Raw genomic sequence first — 13,986 nt, forward strand, 5'->3', positions numbered from 1 at the left:
GAATTCAAGTCTCACCTTAGTCATGAAAGTCAGAGGGATGACCTTGGGCTAACCACTTTCTTTCAGCCTACCTACCTCTCAGGTTGCTGTGGGGAAAAGAGGAATTATGTTTGCGGGATACAAATAAATTAAATAAATTAAACCAATCCAATGCTGTAGCAGCTACTTGATTAGCCATGGGAAGAAGGCAGGGAGGAGCAGCAAACATTTAAATGTCTAATAATTGCTATCACAGACGATTTCTAAAGCTGAGAAGCCAGACAAAGGTAAATACAGGCATAGATAACACAGGTCTGCAGAGTATTGCTCTAGCTTAAAAAGAAAGAGCACTGAACTTATTTTAAAGAGATATGCCTTTTCTACATTACGAAAGATACAGCATTTAAAACTGCAACTGGGTATGTAACTATCAGCCAAACTTACTTCACTGAGTTGTCATTATATATAAAATAGAAGGCAAGACTATTATATATGTTTGACACCTTGATTAATAAAAAAAATACTTCGAATAAAAACCTAATAATAAACAGTACACTCCATGTCTAATTTATAAACTTTACATTAAAAAAAAAACATTCTGCAGCACTTTCCAGAATTCAAAATATCCCAAGGAAAAGATCATTTGGATGAGATGCATATATTTTAAAACACAGTTGAATTTCAAGTCTTTTTACACATGCTGTCTGTAGGTTTTATTAATTTTAAATTGAATCTGATCATCAAATTTATCAGACTTCTCTTTTTTGGTGCAATCTGTACTTGTGTGAGATGAAATTACTACAAATTAACATCTTAGGCATCAGCAAGTTTCACTATGTTGATTACGCTCCAAGTTCCTACTGCAATTCTGTCTTTGCAACGTCGGCTTTTCTTTTCCCGTATGGCAACAGTGACAACTAGACATCCCCAAAGCATTCATCAAAAATCCCATTAGTACTCCAAAAGATCCCCAGTTTCTCCTCAGTGGCACATTGAGTGGCATATGACCTGATGGCTTTATAATTGGGCAATATATCATCAATAATTTCATGTTTTATCCATATGGTTTTCTTGGTAAAAAATATAGGAACAGTTTACATCAAGGGTGTCAAACTCATGTCGTCACTGCATCTTCTTATATTGCTGCTGCTTTATATAGGTGTCTGTCTGTTTGCTTGGATGAACTTCATTCTTTTAGGTGACCTAGCTGGGAATATATATTCTTGGCATACATTCTTGTCATTCTTTACTGATCCTTCCAGGAATGTCCCCTTGCCACAACAGAATATTATCTAAAGTAAAAGGTAAAGGCCTCTCTCGCACATATGTGCTAGTAATTCCCGATGCTAGGGGGTAGGGCTCATCTCCGTTTCAAAGCTGAAGAGCCAGCACTGTCCGAAGACAACTCCGTGGTCATGTGGCCAGCATGACTAAATGCCAAAGGCGCACAGAATACTGTTACCTTGCCACTAAGATGGTCCCTATTTTTCTACTTGCATTTTTACATGCTTTCAAACTGCTAGGTTGGCAGAAGCTGGGACAAGTAATGGGAGCTTGCTCCAACATGTGGTGCTAGGGATTCGAACCGCTGAACTGCCGACCTTTCTCATTGTCTTAGCCACTGAGACACTGTTATATTGCCTATAACAGTGGTTCCCAAACTTGGCAACTTTAAGACTTGTGGACTTCAACTCCCAGAATTCTCCAGCTAGCTCTTCTGGCTGGAGAACTCTGGGAGTTGAAGTCTACAAGTCTTAAAGTTGCCAAGTTTGGGAACCACTGGCCTATAACATTGCAAAAAGGCTAAGAACAAGAATCATGAAAACAATCAAAATCTTTCCAGCCACAAAGGTAAATATGAAGATACTTAATGAAATATAAAGGTTACTATACAAGGTGGTGTTATGGAGTTAGATACTATCTCATTAAATTAATGCTGAATTTTAGTCTTTCAGCCAAATATTACATAAGTCTTAAAGTAGTTAAAGCAGCAAAGCACTCAACACTGTTCTGGCAAGAGATGTCATTAGTTTTCAGATTCATAAAATTTATCCATCTTACCCAGATTATTTTGCAGATGCTCAGTTTACTTTTAAAGTTTAAAAATAGGCAATATTAAACACAGAGTTTCTTTGTTCAGATTTTACACAGAAGGGACACACTATAACCTATTATTCAAAATAATATGTTGCAGTCTCCCTTCAAATACTAACATAGCACCTCAAAATTTAAGCCACAAAGTTACAAGTTAAAGAGAAATTCCAAAAGTAAACTATGTGTCTTACTTTTAAAGGAAATTCTGTAGCTGACAGTAATGTCTGATTTGGTCATCTATTAGATTACACTGAAAATATCAAGACAGCACCATAAATTCTCACTGACTGTACATCGTTCTACAAAAGCATCACGGCATATCAGATATACATATGTGGAAGGTGTATGTGTGTGGGAGGGACTTTCACTGTATACATCTGATTCTGGATTACCCTATTTTTTTCTTGGTTAAAATATTATATAGTGTAATTTTTGTAATTGCTTAGAAGTTAAGTAGTCAAAATTATATAGAGAGACTGTTCTATTTGTAAGGAATATTTTTAATGTGCATTGTTACATGGAAAAGTCCTCAATAAATCTGAAAATAATTAGGTCAAAACAAGTAATATCACAACTCAAATTTTTCCTAAATCAACTCTTAACTGAATAGTCTACAGATACAGATTAATTTTTTACTTAAGGGAAAAATTATGTTGTCATTAATTTTATCATCATCATCATCATCATCCCTCAGGCTGCTGAGCAAGATTAAAGGAGCAAAACCTATACAAATGTCGGTGCAGTCACTTTAATACCGGTCTGGGGTAACACAGAATCTTGGAATCTATAAGAGGAATTTCACAGCTTCATTTAAAATAAGTTATTTAAAACTGAATCTCTCTGACTGGTTTGAATTTTTTTAATGAATGTACATTGAAGTATGATTACTGAACGACCATAATAAACTGTACAATTATCAAAATCCATTAAATAACTCAGTGCCTTTAAATTTTTGTAACAAACATGCTTCAAATACATAGTTCCCTTTTCTAAAATAAAACCAATTATCTTCTTCGGTACTCTTGTCCCTCATCAATTCTAAGAAAAAATATATTCAGAAATGAAAACTTATGAGTCATAGATTCTCCATTAATTTTACCGTAACTCTGTTAAAACACATGTATTTCTGGAACCAAAGCTTATATGGCCAGGTCATGTAGACCTGCCTATTTGTAGTCATTACAACCATACCACTTATTCAGAATATGGCAAGCTCTTTAGAGAGCTTTACAATTGTGTACAAATTGGTCAGAGTTCCTGTCTAAAGTTTGTCCACCACTCAATTTATAACAGAATGTTTACAATGTATTAACAGCTAGCACCAGCTCAGAAAACTGCACAATGGATATCAGCATAAAAAATGGCAGATTACACAGTCTGAGAATTTAATGCCAATGATGTCACAAGACAACTGATGCATTTACAAAGCTAAGGCATAATGCTGCATAATTCTAGCTTATAATTCATAGTGAAAACTGTTCCTATTACTAACCTCTCCCATTCAGCATTAAGGGGAAGCAATTAGATATAAAAATATTAATGGACCAATAAAAATTGTATGCTTAGAATTTTTAGAATTGTCTCTGACTTGAAATCAAAACTTGTTAGAAAAAGAAAGAAGAAAGAGAAGTTAAGATTCTATTCCAACATAATTTCTGTTTTAATTTGTTAGCCAAACTCACTTTCAATAGAAATAACAAGATACATCTGTGAATAATAACCCAGAATTTTAGCTTAGAACAAAGAAGCTAGAATTGAAGAGCCAGAGCAATGATTCTGATTAAGTGACATGCACTTTTATGAAAATAGCTGACTTGAAACCCAATAACTGAACTACAACATTAATTAATTCTTTAAATGCACACTTTTTTGCTGTATTCTATTATTAAATAGCTCTTCTTTATTTTTCTTGTTTACTATAGAAAATAAAAAGTATGTTGCATTCTATTTCAACTTTCTATAATTGTATAGGTTCAATGTAGACCATATAGTCCAAAATTAAAGTTTCAAAATCTAAGGGAAATCCAATAAAAGCAAAAGCAAAATCTCAAATGTTATCTTAAAAGATAAATACTGTTCAGCTACTGAACAGTTCAGAAGAGAAGTGTACTTTACTGAGAGGATAAGATAAATTAATTGGACTCAATTACACATGAGATACTGGACAGGAAAAAATGGATTTAGCTGTGTACTGGACATTCAACATAACTTTGATAGTATTGAACAAAACAGTATTTCATTCAACAACAAAAAATACTGTTGTTGCACTAAAATCTCTAAAAGCAGCTTAGAAATATGCCTGCATGTGGCAAGTCCAAATAATGTAACAAAATTATCTGAAAACAACTCAATAATCAGCTTTAAATATGCATTGAGTCTATTAACAATTCAAAAAATATTTTAACTTACTTTGTGGGTATATTTATGTCACAAGAATAGAAAAATCTTTTTCCATAACAGAATTACTTTTTATTTCATCCCTCCCAAGAGCTAATGTTTTAAAATATTTTGTCAATCATAAAAGACCCCTCAGCTACAGAACCTTTTAAAGTAACATTTGCAATTAACTGGTACTGAAGTGTAAACATTGCACAGAAGATATTTCAGCAACCTTAGCCATTTTAATAGCTTTACAAGTGCCAAACTCTTTAGAAAGTATTCCACTCAAGATCAGACTTTAACTCTTGTGTTACTGATATTAGAAACTCTAGAGAGCAAATATAATGTAGCATCCTGTATTATATCAGTTTTTCAATTGATAGTTTGTAAGCCTGGATAGTGAGATAGGCAGCATACATATTTAATAAGTAAATTTAGTAAATAAATAAACTCTTGAAGTTTTCTTTACCATCTCAGTAAAACCAAAATCAGTCCTTCCTGTTCTTTGGAAAGCTTAATATTTAATACAAAAACTGCACCATTTGCATCACAGGGGCTACAAGTACCCACCGGCGTCAGGTAAATTACCCTTACAAAGGCCAGGTCCCCTTATCCCCACCAGCCAATTTCTACATATATATTCCCTCTGAATCACCCTGCTGCTTTCTTTATATACATTGTCTTCAGATTATGACCACTCATTTAGTAACAAGTCAAAATGTGATGGTGCTGAGAGGGGAATATGACAGTTCTCAGAATTTTGGTCATCATGAAATGCCCACAGTCACAGTGATCACAATTTCCAATTTCCCCAGAAGCAAAGTCAATGGTGAAGCTAGCAGGAAGTTGGAGGTTGTGTTCACATGAGGTTCTCATTTACTGACATTAACCAGGATTGCCAGAATTCATTCATTTATTTATTAAACCATTTTTATGGCCACCAAACTGACACACTGTAACTCTGGATAAAAATTTAAAAATATCAAAGATTAAAAACATTAAAAAACAAAACACCCTACCCCACCCCACCCCCAAGCAACAATACAATACAATCATATCAAGCACTTGATTGGCTCCATATCTGCTTGAAGTCCTCAGCCTGCAGACAGAACCTTCCTGAAAAGTAACAAAGTAGAAGCCAATTTTATCTTTGGGGATATTTTCCATAGGGAGGAAGCTACCACTGAGAAGGCCCTTTTTCTTGGTCCCACCAGGTGCATTTCTTGCATAGATGGGACCTACAACATGCCCTGCCTTCCTGGTAGGTTGGGTAGATATAACTGGAGAAAGGCAGTCCTTGCCATTACGATTTCAGTCCCAATTACCACTGTAACCCACAGACTACCTGTAGGTGGGATGGAAATAAGAGAAGGCATATGATCCTCCCCTTTATTACCATATTTAAAAGAATATGGGAAAAAATAAAAGAGAATTTAATTATTATGATCCACTCTCTTGCACTTGATCTGCATTTTAATTAACACCTGGAAGAAAGACTACTCAAAGAAACTAGCTCTTTCTATTTGTTCTTGCAAAAGAATCACTCTGAAACTTTCAGCTTTAACCTCAATCAGATAATTATTTCTCTTTTTTGTCATAGCTGGTTCTCAGTATCTGCTAGACACTAATCCTCATTAATATCTGACCTTCCTTTACTGATGCTGAAGCAGCTCTGGGGGTGGCAAAGGAAAGAAAAGGTTGCAGGCCTGTAAAACTTGCCCAGCAAAGCGAACATCATACAGTCCTCACTACTGTGACAGATGGAGGAGGGGTTCCTGGTGCTGTGAGTAATTAATAGGAACAATTTAAATAAACACAGTGCTGTTTTATTATAGTCCTGGTATCTCTTTTCACATTCTCTTGCTTCAGTATCCACCCTGCAAATTCCAAATTAGCCAGCATTACAAGAATTTTTTCTACAATGGAAGTGTTTCTTGCACATATCCTTTCTTTTTTAATGTTTATTTAGGGGTGGGATTTTTTTGTCAGAAATCTCATCCCTGCCTTGCCTTAGATTTATGCTGGACGTTGGAGATATCTGTTGGGGTTCATCTTGCCCCCTCAGTATGGTTTCTGTTGAATAAAAAGGAAACAGTATCTAAGACAGCATTTGGCAGTTTCTCCATGGACAGGTATGGCCTATCTGAAATCAAAAGAAAAGTCTTTTTAATAGGAAATAATACAGGCACAGAATGTCCTGCGCCAATGTATACATTTTCCTTTTTCCAGCTTTGGAAGTGCTCATTTTGGGAATGGAACTAAATTATTAGGAACTAAATAAAATCCTTTGGGTTGAAGTATATAATATTTTTATCTAATCAGGAATGCAATGAACAACCCAAGGGCTACTTTTATCTTCCAGAGCATGAAACAAATTGGGAGCAGAAAGGTTTTGGCCATATCGAAAGTCTAGGTAAGGGGAAGAGCAAAACAAATGAAAGCTTCAGAAATATTAGACCTTACTGAGTGGAACACTTCACATGTCTTAATGAAGAGAGAGTTTCCTGTATTTGTGGGTTATGCTTGTCTTCATTAGGCACAAGGCCTTCATGCTGGCAGAAATGAAAATGTACATGCTTCCTACCAGCTATGCTAAGCTGTGATGATATGGCAATTTACTGAACTTTGGCATCTGAAAGAGCCAATCAACAAGTTTACCATGACTACATATATGACCTCATCACTGGATTATTATTCTGCTACATGAAACAGTATAATGGTCATTGCCTATGAACATCATAACATCACATTATGATGTCTTGCAAAGAGAACAGAACTATCTGCTCTTCAAAAGGAAGGTGGGATGTGTTTCCTATGTGTCCTCTTAATGCAACAAGACTATTTTTACATCCTGACCAAAAGTGCCTTATTAAAAAAAGTGTCTTTATGTATAAAGCAGACATATGTTGCTTAGACACTTAATCCTCATTTATATCTAACCTTCCTTTGCTGATACCTAAAATAAGCAACTTTGGGCGTGGAGTTGCAGGGCTATACAACTGCCCAATGAAAGCAACCTCTTCATTACTGGAACTCATCCTGGCAGATAAGTTTCGAACACTGTAATTAATGGGGACAATTCAAATAAACATGCTGCTTTATTTCAGTTCTGGCACCTCTTTTAATATTCTTCTGCTTTGGTATGTATACTAAAATTTCTAAAGTAGCCAGCAAGAGAGGAATTTCAGGGAAAAAATCGGTTCTTCTTTTAAAATCATTTTTTGTGGATTCACCTCCTTTTGCGCTGCCTCTTCTGCCATACCAAAGGGTGGTACCAATTATGTCCAACAAAGAATATAAATCTGTTCTACACTAATTATGCCTTCTATGAATTCACTACTATCTATCTCTGTCCATCACTGGGTGCCCTTCAACTGTGTTGGACACATTCATTTTCTTTACTCCCAACTCTTGTTACAAAAAATGCCCAGGTTCGGTTTATGGTCACTCATACATTCACAGTCTATTATGACAAATGGCTCTTGTAAACCCCCCCCCCTTTGCTTTCTAGCTGGGGTTCCCAGATAAGTACAGCTAAAGCAGATGAGACATATAATTCTGATCAACAGCCAGGAAATAATTAGCAACACATATAAATCATTTTCAACCAAGGCACAGAGACACAGAAACACAGAGACAATGAATTTTAAAGTAGCAGCAAAACTTTACTGGTTACAATGTACATTTCCTCCCATATACTCATCTCCACTTATTTGACTATTCCTTTAGCCTGGTATTGGGAATTGTAAGTATTCTACATAAACAGCTTACTTTCTTAAAGTCCTTTCCTCCTCAACCTTTCCACTATGTAGAGGGAGGGGGGAAAGTGCTTTTTGTAAGTAACCTCTCCTTTGCCAGATTTTTTCCAGCTGGCTGGTGCATTGTTTTCATTATGTAGAAGAGCAAACCCTTCTAATCCCTTTCTCCCCAATCTCTCTGCTCTATGGGGAGGAGAAAAAGTCAGGCAAAGGAGAGATTGCCTAAAGAAATAGCTTATTGGCCCCTCAAGAATGGAAAGATTGGAGAGAAAGGAATTTCAAGAGGGTACTGAAAGCTATTTGCATAGTGCATCTGCAGCTCCCAGGCCAGGCATGAATACATTGCTTTTGATGTGTAGAAGAGTTAATTCTCCTGCAAACCCTTCCTCTCCAATCTCTATACTCTGCAAGAGAGGGGGGGAAAGTGACAAGTCAGGTATAAAATATGTACTGACTGTAATGCCGATTATATGAGTAATACTATGAAGGTGATAAATTGCCTGTAATGTTGAAGGTCATAAATAAGAACTACCTGTAATTATATATGGGATTGAGTGTTTCTGTCAAGTTGGGTCTTTTTGTCTTCTTCAGATGACCTTTCTTCTTTGATTTCCTCCTTATGTTTCTCTCCAAGAAAACTTTTTGAGGAGATTGACTTAGTCCTCTCTGCTTAAGTGCTTCATCTTTAGGTTATGGCTGCTTCACCTAGTCTCACACTCCAATGATCTTTGCCAGGCATTTGCATGTATAAATATGTAAATATGTATGTACATATGTACACAGTCAAAGTCCTAAACAGTGTGCTTGATATAGATATGAAAAAATATGCTCATCTGAATATTTTACATTGTTTCCTATAAACCCACTTTCATTTAGTTGTAGTCTGGAGACACATTCTTCTCCCCAGGTGAACTTTAAATGTCCAGGATGTAATATAACTATTATTTATTTAAATCTCATATCATTCCATAATCATTTGAAAAGTCATGAAGATATAAAACATGTTTTTTTTGTGTTTCCTTATTTTTCAAGAGTAGTGTCATTCTGATTTTCTTCTCTAATACATATACATATATACATATACATATACATATACACACAAACATATATATTGCATTTGTGCTGATAAATAAAGGGAGACTAGTATAGATCTATTTCAAACTATTTAGCTCTCATCAGCTAGCCATACCCTTACTAGGAATCGAACCTAGGCTAGCTGATGAGAGCTAAATAGCTTGAAATAGATCTATACTAGTTGCCCTTTATTTATTTATCAGCACAAATGCAACACAAATGTAACAAAGGCAAGATAAAAAAAATGGATTTCTGCCTGGATGGCTCCTAGGGTGAGCCGAAAGACAGAAAAAGGGAAGCAGTATGCTCCCTCCCATATTTGGGAATACCAGGGGTTGTGACACCATACACACACACACACAGACACACACACAGACACATATTGTACTGATAAAACTTATGGAGGATAGCAACTTACAACATAGTGGACAGCCAATCTGATAATCATGAATCTGGATCATGGTTAGACAGGTAAGCTAGGTAAGACAGCTACTTCTGTGTCCTTCCCAACTTAAAATCATATATGCAAAACTGTGGAAAGATTGCATTTTTCTCTCTCCACAGCTATAAACAGGCCTGAGGGGACTGTTGTCTTGTCAGAGACCCCTCTATCTTGATTTTAATTTTTGTTTAAATATAGAGTTACACCACAGATCATTCATTACACCCATTCACAATTCATGTTGTTGTTTGTGAACCAGCAGTTCCTCTGTAGATTTATAATCCTTAAAAAAAACCTGTACTACTAAATCTCCAACATTATAATGTGTGATCATTCCCTACAAAGTACTCATATCTTCCTAGAGTTGCAATTCAACTTTTGAAAAGGAGAAGAGTAGATGAAGTAGTCTATCAGATCGAGCAAAAAGAAGCAGTTATAAATACCATATTTTTTGGAGTATAAGATGCACCTTTTTTCCTCAAAAAAGAGGCTGAAAATCTGGGTGTGTCTTATACATCAAATACAGCATTTTTTGCCTCCCAAACCCTGCCCCCTTCACCAAAATGGCTGTGCATACCCTTATGGAGGCTTTCAGAGAGCTCCTGAGGGTGGGGGAGGGCAGAAATAAGCAAAAAACAGGCCGTTGTTTGCCCCCCAGCCCTCAGCAGCACTCTATAAGCCTCCATAAGGCTATGCATGCATTTTTTTGACAAAAAACGGGCCATTTTTTGCTCATTTTTGCCCCCCTCCAGGAGCAGTCTGCAAGCCCCCACAAGGCTATTCATGCCCTTTTAAAAAAAAACGGGGCCATTTTCACGAAAAACGGACCGTTTTTGGGAGGTTTGCAGAGTGCAAAAACCTTTTGGAAAGCTCTTTAACTGATTGATGAGAATTACATTGATCAAGTGCTGTGTCAACAGAAACAAAGTTAGGTGCTGCAGATAGTCAGCAATTTCCTTCTCCAGCACATGGAGAAATACACCTGGAAACATCTACCTACCTACCTACTCTCCCTCCCTCCCTTCCTACCTACTGTATTTCTCTCTATATATATCCCTCTACCTACCTACTCTCTCTCTCTCCCTACCTATCTACTGTATTTCTCTATCTCTCTTTCTATTTCTCTCGCTATCCCTCTACCTACCTACCTACTCTCTCCCTACCTATCTACTGTATTTCTCTCTCTCTATCCCTCTACTTACCTACCTATCCTCGCTCTCTCTCTTCCCCTACCTACCTACTGTATTTCTCTCTCTCTTTCTATTTCTCTCTCTATCCCTCTACCTACCTACCTACCCTCGCTCTCTCTTCCCCTACCCACCTACTGTATTTCTCTCTCTCTCTCTCTCTCCCCCTCCCTTTATCTAATTACCTAACTACTCTCTCTCTCTCCCCCTACCTACCTGCTGTATTTCTCTCTCTTTCTCTCCCTCTCCATCCCTCTAGCCACCTACCTACTTTTTTTTTTTTTAAATGCCTCTTTAAAACCTTGGTGCGTCTTATACTCCGGTGCATCTTATACTCAGAAAAATATGGTACATCAGTTTCCTAAAGTTGATGTACAGAAAATGTTGATTCTGGCTAGATTCTCATATGCCAAATCGTGGTTTTGTCACTTGTGCCAAAAGCATGTTATGGTGCAAGCACAGCCAGATTGGCTGCAAACCACAACTTCTTCCAATCACTCTGAGCAAAGACGTTCGCCACCCCCTCTTTTTCTTCCCCCACTGACAAGCCACAGGACCTTTGTCTCCTTTTAAGACTCATTTCTAGAATGTCAGTTTTATAAGCAGGGGTGGGGGGTAGAGGCCAAAATCAAGTCACACAAGCTATCTTTCAAAAAAAGAATCTCCCTAAGGTCTGGGACAGGTCACCTCAAAGTTTTAAATATTTAAAAATGCATGCTATATCTTAGGAGGGTGCTATTTTTTTAAAAACCACATCCTTTTGGTTAAAAAGAAAAAAGAAAAATATGAAAGAGAGGAATTAAGAGGCCACCGCGGCCAACTTCGTCTTGCCTAAATAGCCTCAAATAAGAAAATGGTCGGCTTTAAAAAAAAAATGAAAGAAAAGGACACCCCCGGAGCTTCTATCAAATTTGTCCCCCGGCTTATTCTGACACATTAGGGGCCGTCTTTCAGTTTCGCTTTTTTACCCAGAGGCGAGGGGGATTTTTGAGGGGTAGGCGGTTCGATGAATTAAAAAAAAAAATACCCCAAGCTGATCTTTCTCTGCCCTTAGAATAAATGTCAACGACAAGCACGAATGACCTGCAACTTCCCCGCCCTTTTCCTTAAAAATAAATTTAAAAAATTAAAATAAAAAAACACCATGCACGCACAACCTGATTATTACCCGGTTAGTTAACAAAACCTCGGAGAGCACCAAAAACTCCCAACAGCTCAATCCTGGAGAGGTTTATTTTCCAATGGAGTGGGATGGGGAAAAAAAACCTAAAAAAACCCCAAACTTTTTTGCCTTTTGCAAAAGTGACATCTTAAAACCGGCCGCCCCGCACCCGCTGCTCCTGCAATTAATTGCGGGCGAGTCCCCACGGATACTCGGACCAAAACGGGCGCCCGGGGAAGTTAACTCACCCGGGTTTCGGTGGTGTCGGCGGAGAGCTTCCTTCCCAAGCTCTCCGAGGAACGGCTGCAAGTTTCCCTCGGCCGGGAGGAGGAAGAGGAGCTGCTGCTGTTGCTGCAATTGCTGCTGCTCCTCGGCCGCCTGCCAGCCACTGCCGAGCTCGGCCTTCAGCGGCGGTTTGCAGGCTCCGTTTCTTTTGCTCGTCGGGTCCGCCTTTCCTGCTTGCTGGTCTTCCGGAGGGAGGAGAGAGAGAGAAAAAGAACAGCCGCCGCCACCGCTTCCGCACAGCGCTCCGGAGGCCCCGCGCGCGCACTCGCGCCGGGCCTACGTTAGAGCGCGCGACCTACGTCGCCAAAGAGAGCGAGGAGGCGCGGGCAGGTTCCTCCTCCTCCCCCCCACCGGCGGGAGGAGTCATATAGCCTGCTTTCTCAAGTTGCTTCAGAAGAAAGCGGGGCTTTAGTCCAAGGATCTCCAACCTTGGCAACTTTAAGCCTGTGGCGGATATCAATTCCCAGAATTTCCCAGTTGAAGTCTGGGAGTTGAAGTCCAGCAGGCTTAAAGTTGCCAAGGTTGGAAACTCCTGCTTTTGTCGATATCGGAAGAAGGGCTGGGTGCTTAAATCTTTTTAAGAAGGGGAGCAGTCTCGATATGCCAAAGATCACCTAAATCAAGTGTCTCCAAATTTGGGAACTTTAAGACTTGTGGACTTTGACTCCCAGAATTCACCAGCCAGCATAGCTCCAGCCAGCATAACAGCATAGCTGGCTGAAGAATTCTGGGAGCTGAAGTCCACAAGTCTTAAAAGTTCCCAAGTTTGAAGATCTCTGGCTTAAAATGGACAGAAGCAAGGCTTTACTTGGCCATGAGCTCCTCACCCCCAAGCTTCTCCAAACACGGAACCGTACAAGAACTAATCAGCCTTGTGATCCTGGGTGTTGCAAAAGATGCCTTTGATTAGGTGTGTAAGGATAACTCTCAAGAGAATTAGATTTGGTAGTTTGAGGAATTGCTATACTGAAGGAATCAGCTATGTAAATAAATCTGTAAATAAATAGTTGAATTTATATCCTATGTCCGATTCCGAACATGGCAAGTGATAAATACATGACTGATTGGTTGTAGAGTCAAACTAATGATTCAATGACCAACATGGAAAAATTGGGGGATTTTGAAATCAAATTGAATATCCATGCTTTTTTAAAAAAAATATTAAAAGCCATTGCTTTCTCAAGCCTGAGTGAACTCTATAAGTTTCTAGAAGCACAATTGCAAACAGCTGTAATGATGAAGACAAAAAGGACCTATACTGGAGTAAGTAATGGACTAAGTCCCCATGTATCCTGGAAATGTATCATTTCCAGTGACGTGCGGTGAGGTTGATACCTGGTGAGGCTCAGCAGGGCAGCGGTCGGCCTCGGCAGGGGGGGGGGAATTTGCATTGTGGGAGCAACCAAGCGCCCGGGTCTGCAGCAAAGAGGCAGCCTCCTCCTTCTCACCCACTCCTCTCTCCTCTGAAGCACGCCCCGCCCAACGTAAGCGTGCTCAAGAAGACACGATTGGCTGCTTCCAAATCAGGAGGCGGGAGAATTAGTGTCTCTTTTCCATCTGAACTTCTTTGCCTTTTAACTCTTTATTAACTTTTAGAAGGCGAAAAATTCCTTATGGAAAAGAGGC

At 38.5% G+C, this 13,986-nt stretch overlaps 1 protein-coding gene across 2 annotated transcripts in view; it reads right to left on the bottom strand.

The window, feature by feature from the left end:
- JAK2 (Janus kinase 2) overlaps positions 1-12,636 on the bottom strand; it is a 76,098-nt gene extending 63,462 nt beyond the window's left edge. For both annotated transcript variants that reach the window (XM_032212939.1, XM_032212938.1), the window contains exon 1: positions 12,324-12,636. The gene's annotated coding sequence lies outside the window, so the exon portion shown is untranslated. The remainder of the gene's footprint in view (positions 1-12,323) is intronic.
- Between the last annotated feature and the right edge of the window lie 1,350 nt (positions 12,637-13,986).

The sequence above is a fragment of the Thamnophis elegans genome, chromosome 3 (assembly GCF_009769535.1).
Source record: "Thamnophis elegans isolate rThaEle1 chromosome 3, rThaEle1.pri, whole genome shotgun sequence".
Lineage (NCBI taxonomy): Eukaryota > Metazoa > Chordata > Lepidosauria > Squamata > Colubridae > Thamnophis > Thamnophis elegans.